Below are 16,578 nucleotides of genomic sequence, written 5' to 3'. Positions count from 1 at the left end.
CACCTTTTCCACTACTTCTTCATTCCCCGCCAAGTAGACATTGGTGTCTTTAAATTTCAGTCTCGCCCTAAGGCTATTTTGTTTAGTGGGATTCCTCCTCAAGAGGAATGGCGTCACAAGTTTTTCTTTATGTGTCTTCCTTCTCCTCCTCCTTTTCCTATCAACTGGATATATGACCTTCCTCCATTTCCTAGCACTGATGGCTTCCTTAATGATCCCTCAGTTTCTTCTACCTTAACTAAGTTAAAGGGGGCTAAATTTTACTTACCAGCCTTGATTGTAGAAGGTCTAATGTTTCCCTTTGAAATAGGCTCCATCGAAATCCCCTTGGAGGTCTCTTTTGGTATGTTCAGACATTCTCGACTATGTTTATTAGCCATTTGTTAATTATTTTCTATAATAACGCCTGATTTTTATATTTCAGCTGATGCTCTTCTACTTGCTCTCATGTACAAGAACCCAACTATGACCAAGTCTTTTTTGAATAAACTTGGAGGAAAATTGCTACAAACTCGTCGAGCTAATTCTACTACCTCTACCCTGGGTTTATTATCTAAGGAAGAACAAGCAGCGGAAGCTATTGCTTCCTTGGAAGAGGAAGAAGAACAACCTTTTGTTGCTATACACAAGAAACCCAAGCTTACGGAGGAAGTTCCCTTTCGTGACACTTTTGGTACTTTTGTACAGATCCCCATTGTTCCTTCACCTATTTCTTTTGAAAGAGGTAAAGAACTAATTTCCCCTACTCACATTGTCTCCAACCTTTCTCTTAATATGATGAGACCGAGTCTACTTATTCCTTTATCTTCTGTTATTGTTTCAGCTACTTCTGCTTCTCAGATGACTACTACTACTTCTGCATCCTCTCAACCTCTTCCCTTGGCCTTACCTCCTCTGGCTTCTGGACCACGAGCTAAAAGAACACCTTGCAGGAGATCTTCTCCGAGTCCAGGACCATCAGCCATCCGTACCACAACAACTGAATCAACTTTCATTGCTTTTCCATCTTCCATCCCCTCTTGCTCTTCCTATGTTGTTCCTATTTCTACCACTTCCTCTCCTTCTCTTCCTTCTTCTTCCACCCGACCTTCTTCACCTCCTGTCCCTTTACCTCTGTTTAGATAAGCTATAGGTCTGCCCTCTCAAATGGGATAAGCTTCAGATCCTCCTAGTTATGATTTTCTACATCTACAAGGCCCATTGGCTGAGCCTTGGCTACATAGCCAATAGCTGTTAAGGGGCACCAGTATTTCAAACTACGTTAACAGTCATAGTCGTCAAGCTGTTGCCGTAAGTGTTTTTCATTATATATGGTTAACGTATTATTATTTCCGGCTAATTGCAGTATTATTTTAGTTCCTTGCCTCAAGTCTTCATCTAGACCAGCTACTCATTGCTCTGGAAAGGGAAAATAGCAAGTTAAATGCTCAAGTAGAGGCACTGAAAGCCAATCTTCCTCCCTCCCACATTGAGCTTACTCAATTATGAGAGAAGATAGCTTTACAGACCCAACAGATAGAGGCTATGAAAAAGGAGTTGCAGCATCAGCAACAGTTATTGAAAAATAAAGAGCTTGAAAGGAAAACCCTGGAGCTACAGGTGGATCGGTTAAATTCTAGCCTACAGGTGGAAACTGCTTTGAAAGATAAAGCTATTTCAGATGTTTCCCATAAGAACACTGTTTTAGAGAAAGTGGAGAGGCTTCATAATATCTTTTTTTTCTGATCAGGCTCAAGATTCAGCATCAAAAGAGTTTGCTCTCTTACAAGAGCAAGAACAAAGAAAAGTTCAGGATGCACAGATATCCTCACTCCAAAAGGAACTAGAACAACTTAAATTGGAGAGAGACACTCTCAAAGATCAAAATAGTAAACTATAAACTGAATTCCAAAGTTATAAGGAGCATGAGGAAAATCGATGGGAAGATAGGCGCTTAACTTATCTAAGGTTTCCGGCGTTTGTTAACGAATATATTCGTCGAATCATAGGGACTCTAAATCATTCTGTGACAAGGGTTATTCAGCAATGAGGGAAGGTGGTTATCTATCATAAGAACCCCCCCTCTCTATTCATAAATCGTCGCAGACTTAACCAGGAATCACCCAAGAATTTGACGAGCCATTTTGAGTAAGCATGATTATGTATTCATAAAAGACTTGTAATTAAGTACTTGCAATATTTGTAAAACTTTGTACTTACCTGTTTTTCCAACCTTCATTATCTGGCTACTGCTTCTTGAGAATAAGTACTATCTTGCTCAAAAGCTTTTCCTGTTATGGTATCTTAATTGATCATATGGCTCTGAGCAATAAGGCTTTTCCATAAACTCTTTGATGTTTATTCAGGCCTGACTGTATATAAGGAACTCCAAAGACCTCAGTGCTTCCGAGGGACGTGTAATCTCGAATAACTTATATGAAAAACTCCATAGGATTTATGTATTCTTGGTTGAGCGTACAATCCCCAGCGATTTTAAATATAGAACTTCATATGATTGTGACTTCTGATGGGGAATGTAATTTTGAAGGATTATATATATAAAGAATTCCCTCTGAACTTTGAATCATGGTCAGGAGTGTAATACCGAGTGATCTTTATAAAGAAATCTAGATGACTTTAAATCTAGACCAGGCATATAATCCCGAATGATTTAATATGAAGAATTTCATCAACCCTTGGTCGGGCGTATAATCCCGATCGATTTAATATGAAGAATTTCATCAACCTTTGAGTTTTCGGCCGGGCGTGTAATCCTGATCGATTTAATATGAAGAATTTCATCAACCTTTGGTCGAGTGTATAATCCCGATCAATTTAATATGAAGAATTTCATCAACCTTTGGTTGGGCGTATAATCCCGATCGATTTAATATGAAGAATATCATCAACCTTTAAGTTTTCGATCGGGCGTGTAATCCTGATCGATTTAATATGAAGAATTTCACCAACCTTTGGTCGGGCGTATAATCCTGATCAATTTAATATAAAGAATTTCATCAACCTTTGAGTTCTCGGTCAGGCGTGTAATCCCGATCGATTTAATATGAAGAATTTCATCAACCTTTGGTCGGGCGTATAATCCCGATTAATTTAATATGAAGAATTTCATCAACCTTTGAGTTCTCGGCCGGGTGTGTAATCCCGATCGATTTAATATGAAGAATTTCATCAACCTTTGAGTTTTCGATCGGGTGTGTAATCCCGATTAATTTAAGTCAATAGAGTCCTGTGCTCTATCATATTTTGATCAGGTACTCAATTTTGCCTAACTTTGCTAATGATAGTTTAAAGTCTCCGGTTCCTCCCAGGAAGACTCGTCCGGGTTACCTCAAGAGATTTCCCGATCGACTATGCTTGTGATAGTTTAAAGTCTCCGGTTCCTTTCAAGAAGACTCGTCCGGGTTACCTCAAGAGATTTCCCGATCGATCATGTTCCCGATAGTTTAGAGTCTCCGGTTCCTCTCAAGAAGACTCGTCTGAGTTACCTCAAGAGATTTCCCGATCGACTATGCTCCCGATAGTTTAGAGTCTCCGGTTCCTCTTAAGAAGACCCATCCGAGTTACCTTAAGAGATTTCCCGATCGACTATGTTTGTGATAGTTTAAAGTCTCTGGTTCCTCTCAAGAAGATCAGTCTGGGTTACTTCAAGAGATTTCTCGATCGACTATGTTCATGATAGTTTAGAGTCTCCGGTTCCTCCCAAGAAGGCCCGTCCGGGTTACTTCAAGAGATTTCCAGATCGACTATGTACATGCTAGTTTAAAGTCTCCGGTTCCTCTCAAGAAGACCCGTCCGGGTTACTTCAAGAGATTTCCCAATCGACTATGTTCATGATAATTTAGAGTCTCCGGTTCCTGCCAAGAAGGCCCGTCCTGGTTACTTCAAGAGATTTCCCGATCGATTATGTTCATGCTAGTTTAAAGTCTCAGGTTCCTCTCAAGAAGACCCGTCTGGGTTACTTCAAGAGATTTCCCAATCGACTATGTTCATGATAGTTTAGAGTCTCCGTTTCCTCCCAAGAAGGCCCGCCTGGGTTACCTCAAGAGATTTCCTAATCGACGATGTTCATGCTAGTTTAAAGTCTCCGGTTCCTCTCAAGAAGACCCGTCCGGGTTACTTCAAGAGATTTCCCGATCGACTATGATTTGAGTGAAATTAAAAATGCTTTTACTAACCTTGTGATGGTTTAAAGTCTTCGAGATTCCTTAAGGAAACCTTGGCGATCACTCCTTAAAGCTCCCAATTGATGGCTGCTTGAGCAGAATAAAAATGTTTGCCCGATCATCATCACGCTGTTTAAACCATGTCTATTTTTCGGGCAATACTTGACCTGCATTGTATTTACCAAATTAAATGAGGTACATAAATTATGAGCATACTTGTTATATGTTCGCAGGGCCGAGCGGAAGGAAATTTCTTAAAGTAAACTTGATTTGTTCTTTTGGACGTGCTAAGTTTCACATGATTAGGTGATTGGAATATGCTGAGGAGGCATTAGTCCGCTCGTTCAAGGATATCTATATTTCTTGAGCGAGACAAGCTTGTTAAGTTTGGTAGGGCTGTAAATGATTTGCACTCCATGGGCGCTCAAGAATTCTTCCTTCTGTGTCTTGGAGATAATATGAGCCTGATGCTAGTTTTTCCACCACCTTGTAGGGTACTTCCCATTGTGGTGCTAATTTGTTAACATCCCCAGCGGGTTTGACACGCTTCCATATTAGATGCCCCACTTGAAAGAATCTCGGGATGACTCTCCTGTTATAATTTTATCTCATTCATTGTCGGTATGATATAAGATGAGTTGTAGCTTTGTCTCGAATTTCTTCTATCAGATCTAGCTCCATAAGTCGTCTACCTGCATTGTCATCGTCATATAATTGTCTTCTGTTGGATTCTACTCCCACCTCTATAGTAATTACAGCTTTTCCTCCATAAACCAGTTGGAAGGGAGTAATCCCTGTAGCTTCTCGGGGTGTAGTATGATATGCCCAAAGAACACTAGGCAATTCATCTACCCATCTACCTCCGACATGATCCAGTTTGGTTTTTAGACCTATGATAATCTCTCTGTTCGTAACTTCTGCTTGGCCATCGCTCTGTGGATACGCCATAGAGGTGAATGCTTGAGTGATACCGTAGCTTTTACACCAATCTAAGATTCTGTCTCCTTGAAACTGCCTTCCATTATCAGAGACTAATTTATGGGGAATACCGAATCTACAAACAATATTTTTCCACAAGAATTTAATAACTGCATCTTCAGTAATCCAAGTAAGTGGTTCTGCTTCTACCCATTTAGAGAAATAGTCTACTGCTACTAATAAAAATCTTCTTTGTGCAGTTGCCATAGGAAATGGACCAACTATATCCATGCCCCATTGATTAAAGGGGCAGGAAACTATAGAGGTTCTTAATAATTGTGTAGGATGATGTAGAATATTCTGATATTTCTGACAATAAATGCAAGTTCTTACAAGTTTGGCAGCATCTTCATGTAAAGTAGGCCAGAAGTATCCTGCTAGTAAAATTCTGCGGGCTAAGGATCTTCCTCCTATATGACTGCCACATGAACCCTGATGATCTTCTTGCAAGATAAATTGTATATCTTCTATTCCAATACATTTCAACAAAGGTCTAGAGAAAGCTCTTTTATATAACTATTCCCCTATCATAGTGTATTGGGAAACTCTCTTCTTGAATATTCTCGCTTGTTCTGCATCATTCGGAAGAATGCCCTGCTACAAATATAATATGATTTGTGCTCTCCAATCACTCTGTATCTCTATTTCAGCCTATCTTTCAATGCAAGATACTAATAATGTCTGCTCTACTGGCCGATCCAAACTCCATGGTGTTATAGCAGAGGCCAATTTAGCTAATTCATCCGCTACTTGATTCTCACATCGAGGAATTTTTTGTATATTTACTTCTTGAAACTAAGCCTTCAATTTATCAAATGCCTCAACATATAACTTGAGTCTATCCTTATTGATTTCGAAGTTACCTGATAATTTTTGGGCTGCTAACTGAGAGTCAGAATAAATATACACCCGGGATGCTCCTACATGCCGAGCGGCTTGTAACCCTGCTATTAATGCTTCAAATTCTGCTTCATTATTAGTAGCACTATAATTCAGCCTGACAGAAAGTTGAAGCTTATCTTCCCTTGGAGATATAAGGAGAATACCAATTCCACTACCTTGTCTGGTTGAAGATCCATCCACATAAACTTTCCAAGTATTCTCTTCTTCAGGACCTTGAACTTCTATGATGAAATTTGCTAGAGCTTGTGCTTTGATAGCCGAGAGAGGTTGGTATTGTATGTCATACTCACTAAGTTCGATCGTCCATTTGATCAACCGGCCAGATGCCTCTGGGTTAAGCAAAACCCGCTCGAGAGTACTGTTGGTCAATACAATAATTGCATGTGCTAGAAAATATGGGTGCAACCTCCGGGCAGTTAACACTAATGCATAAGCCAACTTTTCGAGTGTAGTGTACCTACACTCGGCTCCTTTTGATAAATGGCTAGAAAAATATACAGGTTGTTGCTCTTTCCCTTCCTATCTAACTAACACAGAGCCTACAACATTTTTATTGGCTGACAAATATACCCATAGGGTTTCTCCTACTATAGGTTTGGCCAACACAGGAAGAGTGGATATGTAGTCTTTTAATTCCTGAAAAGCTTTGTTACATTCTTCATCCCATTGAAATTTGTTAGCCTTCCGGAGTATCTTGAAGAAATGGAAGCTACGATCGACCGACCTTGAAATGAATCTAGACAAGGCGGTGATCCGGCCGGTAAGTCTTTGAGCTTCCCTCATGTTGTGTGGTGGCTCCATGTTTTGAAGTGCTTTGACCTTGCTTGGGTTGGCCTCTATTCCCCGCTCGGACACCAGATACCCCAGGAACTTTCCACCTTTTGCTCCAAACAAACATTTGCCCGGGTTCAACTTAAGCCCATATCATCTTAATGTTCTGCAAGTCTCCTCTACATCCCTGCAGAGATCAGTAGCTTGAAGAGACTTAATTAAAATATCATCAACATATACTTCCATATTTCTTTCAATCTGTTTCTGGAAGACCTTATTCATAAGCCTTTGATAAGTTGCACCTACATTTTTTAGTCCGAACGACATAACATTATAACAATAAGTACCTTTAAATGTTATAAAACTGACCTTCTCCTGATCTTCCTTAGCGAGAGGAACCTGATGATAGCCTTGATAGGCGTCCAACATAGAAATATATTTTCTCCCGGCTGTAGAATCCACTAATTGATTGATCCGGGGTAATGGATAATAATCCTTCGGGCAGGCCTTATTAAGATCACGGAAATCAATACATACACGCCATTTGTTTCCTGGTTTAGAGACTAGGACAACATTGGCCAACCAACTTGGAAACTGCACCTCCCTGATGTAGCCGTCTTCCATCAATTTATCCACTTCTTCCTTGATGATCTGATTTTGCTCAACACTAAAATTCCTCTTTCTTTGAATAACCGACCGAGCATCTGGGAAGACATGCAAAGAATGCTCCATTACTGAAGGAGAAAAGCCCGTGACTTCTTTGGTCGTCCAAGCAAAGACATCATTATTTTTCTTCAAGCACTGAACCAACTCTATTTTCAGAGTAGGATCAAGATCGGCCGTGACATAGGTGGTGGCTTCAAGTCGACCGATCTATATCTGGACCTCTTCCTTTTCCTCATAAACTAGGACATATGCCTTCTCTTGAATGGCATTAACCTCCATTTTTTGTATTTTTCAAGACTTCCCTGACCTGGTCATCCACAGGAAATTTAGTTTTCTGGCAAAAAGTAGAAACGACTGCCCTAAACTCATTTAAGGCCGGTCGACCCAGTATCACATTATAGGAGGAGGGGGCATCCACCACTATGAAGTAAGATCTTCTTGTTCTCATGAGGGGCTCCTCCCCTAGAGATATGACCAATTTTATTTGGCCAAGCAGTTATACCTCATTACCAGTGAATCCATATAAAGGAGTCACCATCTGTTGAAGTTTGCTTGGGTCAATCTGTAGTTGATCAAAAGCTTTTTTGAAAATAATATTTATAGAACTACCAGTATTTATAAAGGTACAGGAAATAGTGTAATTGGCTATCACAACCTTAATGATTAACGCATCATCATGAGGTATCTCTACCCCTTCAAGATCTCTGGGCCCAAAACTGATTTTCGGCCCTGCTGCTCTCTCCATGCTGCACCCTACAGCATGGATCTCAAGTCTTATAGCGTGTGCCTTCCTGGCCCTGTTGGAATCTCCATCAGTGGGCCGACCCGCGATCATATTAATGCTGCCTCGGGTGGCATTCCTGTTAGTCAGAGCCCTAGAGCTAATCATTTGATGATTGTATTATGGACTTATTGTATCATAATCTTATATAAATAAAGGCATTTTTTTTTGGTTATTATACTTACTTGTATTGGTGCCAAATAAACTAAGTATAATAGCGTCCTTGAGTAGAAGGTTCTCACCTATATCAATCGGTTAGTTGAACCGATAGTGAGATGATATAGGGAACACTATTCTTAATCATTCCTAGTCGAGTATTAACATTCAGGGACAATGTTAATGCAATAATACTAGCATGTAGGTCAACTCGATGACTTGATCTCACAAGTCATGGATATAGAGATATCAAGTTGACACATGGGTATGCATTGGAGAATGTATACAGAATGACCCGCCATGAGAAAGTATTATGAATCGTTATATGAGTGTCATATACTTTCTCATGTGGCTATTAGTATGACTACTAGTCCTTGGACCTGAAGTCACCATGGATCCCTACATAAAGAGTTATGTACTTTGGTTTCATCAAATGTCACCCGTAACTGGGTGGACTATAAAGGCGATTACTGGGTATGTAACGAATTATACAGAGGGATGTGAGTGATGTAGATGGGATCTATCCCTCCTATATGATGGAAGCGACATCGATATTCTTGATAGAGTGAGACCATGAAGTGCATGGCCATGCCTAAATGAGTCAATATGAGATATTGAGCTCATTTGATTTAGTGAGTCTACTTGGAGTTCAAGATTTAGATTGGTCAGAGGATGACACGGTCTATGTCTCACATTGATCAATCTAGATGTCTAGGATAGAAGGACACTTGTCATATATTGTGAGGAGTCACAATTAGTAGTCACATGGTGATGTTGGATATTTCAACATTCTTGTAACTTGGGTAGTAATGATGTGTTGCTAGATACCACTCATTATTTATGCTCCTAAATGGGTTTAGGGGCATTGCCAACGTTACAAGAACCTATAGGGTCACACACAAAGGGCAATTAGATGGAGATTAGGTTCATATGATGAACCAAGAGGATTAGATTCATGTGATGAATCAAATTGGATTAAGAGTAATCCTAATTGGGCTAATTGAGTTGGACTCAAGTTGATTCATGTGTTCAATGAGTCTAATTTAGATTATGACTCATTGAATCAATTTAATTAAATGAATTAGATTCATTATATTAAATTGGTTTGAATTAAATGGTTGGATTAGATCAACCATGAGAGAGATTAAGTCAAGTTTGACTTGACTTGAGAGGAAGAGGAAGAGTCAAGTTTGACTTGACTTTATGCCACATCATTTGTGACTTGGCATTAAGTGGCCAATGATGATGTGCCACATCATCATATTTAGCACATGTGTGTGCCAACTCATGGAGGTTACAAACTCCCTCTTTAATGGCCACTTAATGCAAAAAGGGGGTTACACTTCATGAGTGGTCGGCCACTTTTGTAGAGGAATGAAATTTGATTTTCATTCAAGGCTCATTTACATCATCTTCTTCCTTGCTCTCTCTTCTTGCTCTTCCTTTCCTCATCTTGCCGAGACCTTCTTGGAGTGCTAGAACACTCTAAGGTTCTCCCTCCATCGATTTGTTCGTGTGGATACGCATAGAGAGTTGTCTACCTTGACAACTTGAGATCCGACATCTCCTTGGACGAACGGGAGTCACGATGTAACGCCCGCCCTCCCTGCTAACCCTAAGGGACGGGGCTACGATACTCTACGTACGTATTACAGCGGAAGACTTAAAAATTATTTTTCTTAACTTATTTCAAACCGAACTACACTAACATGGTTTCATATCATGATAACAAAATCAATAAAAACTTACATCAAGTCACCAATAGTGTATTACATTTCACAAAACCAAAGCATAGTTCTTAAAGGTTTTAAAACATGTTCTTAATTAGTTGCCTAGCCACCGCCACACACATCTTCGTTGCCCCTCCTGCTGCTCCTTTAACTCATCCAGCTTTTTCCTTTATCTGTGGTACAAGGAAAGTAAGCTATGAGCACTCATGGCTCAATAAGTTCCTTTCCTACTCACTAAAACCAAAAATCAGCACATAATCAAGAATGTATCAACAAGTCATAATCTCAACTAATCATGGCATAACCTAGCATTCTATTCAAGCATATCACGCATCATAATATAATCACCACTAGTCATCGCATATCAAACATCATCATGGCCGAAACATATACCTAGTGCATTGCATGAAACATAGCTAGACATGGTATAACAACCAAGTATCATGGTATATCAAAGCATGGCCGAAACATGTATATCAAAGCATCATAACTATGGACGAACATGTATATCAAAGCATCATAACTATGGCCGAACATGTACATCAAAGCATCATCATATCCATGGCCGAAATCTATATATCAAGCATCAACATATCCATGGCCGAAACATGTCTATAAGGTATAGCATGAACATAACATAATCATACCTTATCATGGCATATCATAATCAAGAGCATAGCATGAAACATAGCATAATCATAAGGTGTATGCAATATGATTTTGGAAAACATGTATCCGAAAAACATGTGTATGTCTCATGATCTTTAAAACCATTTTTTTTTACATATATATACTTGAAAGTAATCTCAACATAAGGGGGATCCCGGCTATGTACCACTTACATATTGTGCGCAACCTTGTAGGTCCATGGTAGCAAGTCTTGAACCCTACGAGGCAAACATACTAGGCCCTTAGTCCTAGGGGCACTTAGGAGCCCATCCCTAACGAGGTCCTTAGTCCCCGGGGCATTTATGGAGCCCACCCTTGGTACAAGCCACTCACACATAAAGTAAAGTACATGTCATACATATCATGTATCATAAAAGCATGCATCACTTAGGCACACATCATATCATAAAGGTATGCATCACTTAGGCATACATCATGTCATAAAAGTATGCATCACTTAGGCATACATCATATCATAAGGTATGCATCACTTGGGCATACATCATGTCATAAAGGTATGCATCACTTAGGCATACATCACATCATAAAGGCATGCATCACTTAGGCATACATCATGTCATAACAATATGCATCACTTAGGCATAGATCATAAAAACATGCATATCTTAAGCATAAAGCATATCATCAAGCATGCATGATTTAACCACATAGCATATCATGAAAGCATGCATATTTTAAGCACTAAACATAGCATTAAAGCATGCATAATTTAACCACATATCATAACATAAGCATGCATATTTTTAGCACAAAGCATATCATATCATAAAAGCATGCATATCATATCATAAGTCATAAATCACAAGCATACATATTAAGCATAAGGGTGTATCTTGTGATTATCCTATCATAGGAAACATGGTATCATATTCATCTTGGTTCTAAGTTTCCTAAACCCTTGTGGCCGAAACCCCTTTAGAGCTTAATTTAGGTTAAACACAACATCAAAGCATATGGCACCTAAATTATCATCATAACATTTTCATAGGAAGCATTATAAACATGATTAACTTAGTTTCTAAGTTCTTCAAGTCCCTAATTTCATGTGGCCGAAACCTTAAGGTGTGAAACAAGGTTCCATATGACATAAAAGCATGGACAACTTTAAATCATATTTATAACATTTTTTTACCAAGGAACAAGGTAAACACATTTGACACATTTGAATTAGTTCCTAAGTTCTTTAAGCCCTTAACATATGTCATGGCCGAAATTTAACAAGTTCTCATTAGGGCTACAAACAAGCATACAAGCATGTGAACTTGGACTAACCTTATGTATAAATTCATACAAGGCATCATACAATAGTTATGGCCGAAACATACCCTAGCATCATTTTAGGTCATAAAACAACATATAGCAATTGAACCTTGGCTTTCTACTTATCATATTTCATGTAGAGTGACATGAGCATATTTAATTTAAGTCCTAGGGTCCCTAGGGCATCTAAACCTTCATGTCCGAGACTTGCAATGGTCCATTTAGGTCATGGGAAAATTATACAAGCATGTGACACAAGCAATAGGTTATCATATTTTCATAAGAAGCATTTTAACACCTTTGGTTTAAATTCTAAGGCCTCTAGGTCATTTAAACCCTACTTGGCCGAAACTCATCAGTGTTTAAACTTGCTTCAAATAACATAAAAACATATGAAGTCATACGAGTTTCATAGCATATGTAAAGACAAGCATAATGAGTATACATATGAATTGTGTCTTAGGCTTTCTAGGTTTCTTTTTCTCTTTTTCTTTTATTTTTTTCTCATTGCCGAAACCTACCATTCTTTAGCTAGGTTCTTAAGTGGCCTAAATCATGAAAAACCTAAGTAAGTTTCATGGCAAAAGTTACTAAGAAACATATATACAAATTGGTTCATGAATAAGCTAGGGCCCCTTGTAGTCATACATGTTATATGTCGTGCAACTAATTTTTCTACACCCTAATTAAGCATGAGGACATTAAACAACTTTCATATCTAAACAGCACAGAGGTCTTGAGCATATTAAAATTTTGTTTAAGCTTTTCTAAGCTATCCATCTCATCATGGCCGAAAAACCCTAAGAAGGAGTTCATGAAATTCTAGCAATATTCAAGCATACAAATCCTTTAAGATCTTTGTATTCTATCACATGAGCATGGTTATTTAAATTTAAAGGTCTTCCTAACCCTAAACCCTTTCTTGACCGAATCATATGAGTGGGTTTTCTTTAGTTTCAAAATATCTTCTAAGGAAGAAAAACTAATACATGATCCTTAATATTTCATAGGGAGACCCTTGTACTAGTTGGGTAAAACAATAAATTTCCCTAGCCTCTTAAGAATATTTTTGGCCGAAATTCTAGGGTTCAGTACTCCTCTGATCAAGCATCATATAGGTATAAAAGCATGAAGAAGAACCCTTCTACATAGCATAGAAAAATCTATCATGTAGTGAAGACTAGTTTAAACATCATTAGATTTTTGAAAGCCCTTCTTGGCCGAATTTTCTCAAACTTGTTTCTAGGTTTTAAAATCTTCATAAAATCCGAAAAACACTTAAAATTCCTTGTACCACAGGTGAGGGGAAGCTTACATCCTTTTCGCTTGTGGATCTAAGGTATGGTGAAGAAAAAGTAGTCTCTTCTTCTAGTTTTTTTCCCTTAATTCCTTTGCTAAGTCCTCCTTGTATCTTAGGCTTTCTTAGGGAAAAACTTGGCTTTGGGGCCGAAGATGGAGGAGAGGGGACTATGGTGTTCTCGGTGAGGAAGAGGAAGAATGAGAGAAAATAGAATTTTCCCTTTACATATTCTCTTTTATGTTAAGGGGGAAGAGGTAGAAAACTTGGTTTTTGCTTTCCTTCTCCCTTAGCCTTTTTTTTCTATTTATTTTTATTTTTATTTATTTATTTATCCTCATCATTCATGGTGAAATAAGGGGTAATGAATCCCCTTAATTAACCTCTTTTATTTTCGGCAAGAGAAGAGAGAAAGAGGGAGAGAAAGGGAGGAAGGCAAGTTGCCTTTCTCTTGCTCTTTTCTTGTTTTCTTTTGGCTAGCTTTTACTCTTACCTTTATCATGAGTTTCCCTCCTTTGCTATCAATATATTCTCTCTATCCCAATTGGTTTCTACTAATTAATTCTATGAAATATAATATAAGAGGTTCATGGTTCAATCCTTGACCTCATCTTCTTTTTATTTCATTTTTTTTCTTTTTGCTTCAACTCACTTCCTATTATTTTTCTAAGGAAAAATCTCACATTCATATATTTATCTTACAAGCTTAGTGGGTATTATAGTACCCCGTACCTCATAAAAAGTTCGTCCTCGAACTTTAAAATAGTTGCATCAGGTGGCACTGAACTTTCGGCTGAGTGCAACGGCCACTTTATTCGCCTTTCCGGGGTGATAAAGAATCTCGCAGTCATAATCTTTAACTAATTCGAGCCATCGGCGTTGCCTCATATTCAGGTCTTTTTGCGTGAAGAAATATTTCAGACTCTGATGGTCGGTATAAATCTTACACTGAGCTCCATATAAATAATGTCTCCTTATTTTGAGAGCGAAGACCACGGCTGCTAGTTCTAAGTCATGAATGGGATAATTCTTCTCATGCTCTTTAAGTTGTCTTGAAGCGTAGGCAATGAGTTTGCCATCTTGCATGAGTACAACTCCAAGTCCTGTGATGGAAGCATCGCTGTACATATCGAAGCCTTTGTTGGTTTTCGGAAGAGTAAGAATCGGAGCACTGGTCAGTCTCCTTTTTAATTCCGCGAAACTCTTCTCGCAAGCTTCTGTCCATTCATACTTGGTATTTTTCTTGGTGAGGGTTGTCATAGGGGCTGTGATTTTGGAGAAATTCTCTACGAATTTCCTATAATAACCTGCTAGTCCGAGAAAACTCCTGACTTCGCTGGCATTCTTTGGTCGGTTCCAGTTATTTACAGCTTCGATTTTACTTGGATCCACCATAACTCTATCTTTGGAGATGACATGACCTAGAAATATTACCCGGTCAAGCCAAAACTCGCATTTGGAGAATTTTGCATATAGTTGTTTCTCTTGAAGGATCTGTAGTACAGTATTCAGGTGTTCAGCATGTTCTTCTGGGGTTCTTGAGTAGATAAGTATATCATCAATGAAGACAATTACAAATTTATCAAGATATGCCGTAAATACTCGATTCATCAGGTCCATAAATACTGCAGGAGCATTGGTTACTCCGAAAGGCATAACTATGAACTCATAATGTCCATACCGAGTTCGAAATGTTGTTTTCGGTATATCATCTGGTTTCACCTTCACTTGATGATAACCGGATCGTAGATCTATTTTTGAGAAAACGGTCGCACCCTTCAGTTGATCGAATAGATCATCGATCCGTGGAAGTGGGTACCGATTCTTGATCGTCACATTATTCAGCGCTCGGTAGTCTATACACATTCGCATAGACCAATCCTTCTTCTTTACGAATAGCATTGGAGCTCCCCATGGAGAGTGACTAGGACGAATAAGTCCCTTGTCGAGTAATTCGGATAACTCTTCCTGAAGTTCCTTTAATTCAGCCGGAGCCATACGATAAGGTGCTTTTGAAATCGGCTGAGTACCAGGAATCAATTCGATTCCAAATTCTATCTCTCTGTCAGGGGCCAATACTAGTAGTTCATCTGGAAATACTTTTGGATAGTTGCATACTACTCTGACATCTTCTAACTTTGGATCTTTGATTTGATTGGTATCAACCACATGTGCTAGAAACGCCATACATCCTTTATCTAACATCTTTTGTGCTTTAATAGATGACAATAACTTCTCCGTTCCTTTTGATTCCCCATAAAATTCAAACTCTGGTTCGTTCTCGGGTCGGAAAATCACTTTTCTTCTGCGGCACTCGATTGAAGCGCCGTACTTGCTAAGGAAATCCATGCCCAAAATTATGTCATAATCCTGCATATCAAGTACTATCAGATTGCAGTAGAGTTCTCTGTTTGCGATCCGAATAAGTACTGCTTGCAGCATATGGTCCGATGGCATAATCTCCCCGGATGGTACAGTTGTTAAGAATGTGTCCTCTAGAGTTCGGAGTGGTATGTCTAGCTTCTTCATAAAAGGTGTTGAGACGAACGAGTGTGTTGCCCCGGTATCAAATAATACTACAGCATACTGATTGTAAATAAGTAGCTGACCTGTGACAACAGTAGAGGCATTCGCCACGTCCTCCTTGGTAAGAGAGTAGACTCTGGTATTCGTCATAGTGGGAGGGGCCTCCAATCTTCCTTGGCTGATTGAAGTCCCTTCTGTGGTAGCTTGCATCCGGTGAAGCTGTGCAGGGGTACTCATATTCTGGCTGTTCTGCAGAGGTAGTGCCTGAGACTGAGTAGGGCAATTTCTTGCCAAATGACCTTCCTTTCTGCAGTTGTAGCACTTCCTGGTGTTCAGAAAACATACTCCAGAATGCATCTTCCCACATGTGGCACACTGAGGGTACTTGGTTTGCTTATTGGCCAGACCACCTTTTGTGTTATTCCACTATTTCCTCTCGGTTCGGGCATTGCGTGTCTTAACCATGTTTATCTAAATAAGGACAACTAGACTAGTGTAAGTGGTTATCGTTTTTTTTTTTAGCCAATCTAACGTATTGTTTTGTTTCTATCTATTTGTTCTGGTATTATTCCTAAACTACCTATATGTAATCCTAATCTAAATTATAACTAAAAGCATAGAATAAACATCAAACATAAGCAAGCAAATACATGAAAC

Source organism: Zingiber officinale, chromosome 4B (genome assembly GCF_018446385.1).
Source record: "Zingiber officinale cultivar Zhangliang chromosome 4B, Zo_v1.1, whole genome shotgun sequence".
NCBI lineage: Eukaryota > Viridiplantae > Streptophyta > Magnoliopsida > Zingiberales > Zingiberaceae > Zingiber > Zingiber officinale.
This window is presented reverse-complemented; position numbering follows the sequence as displayed.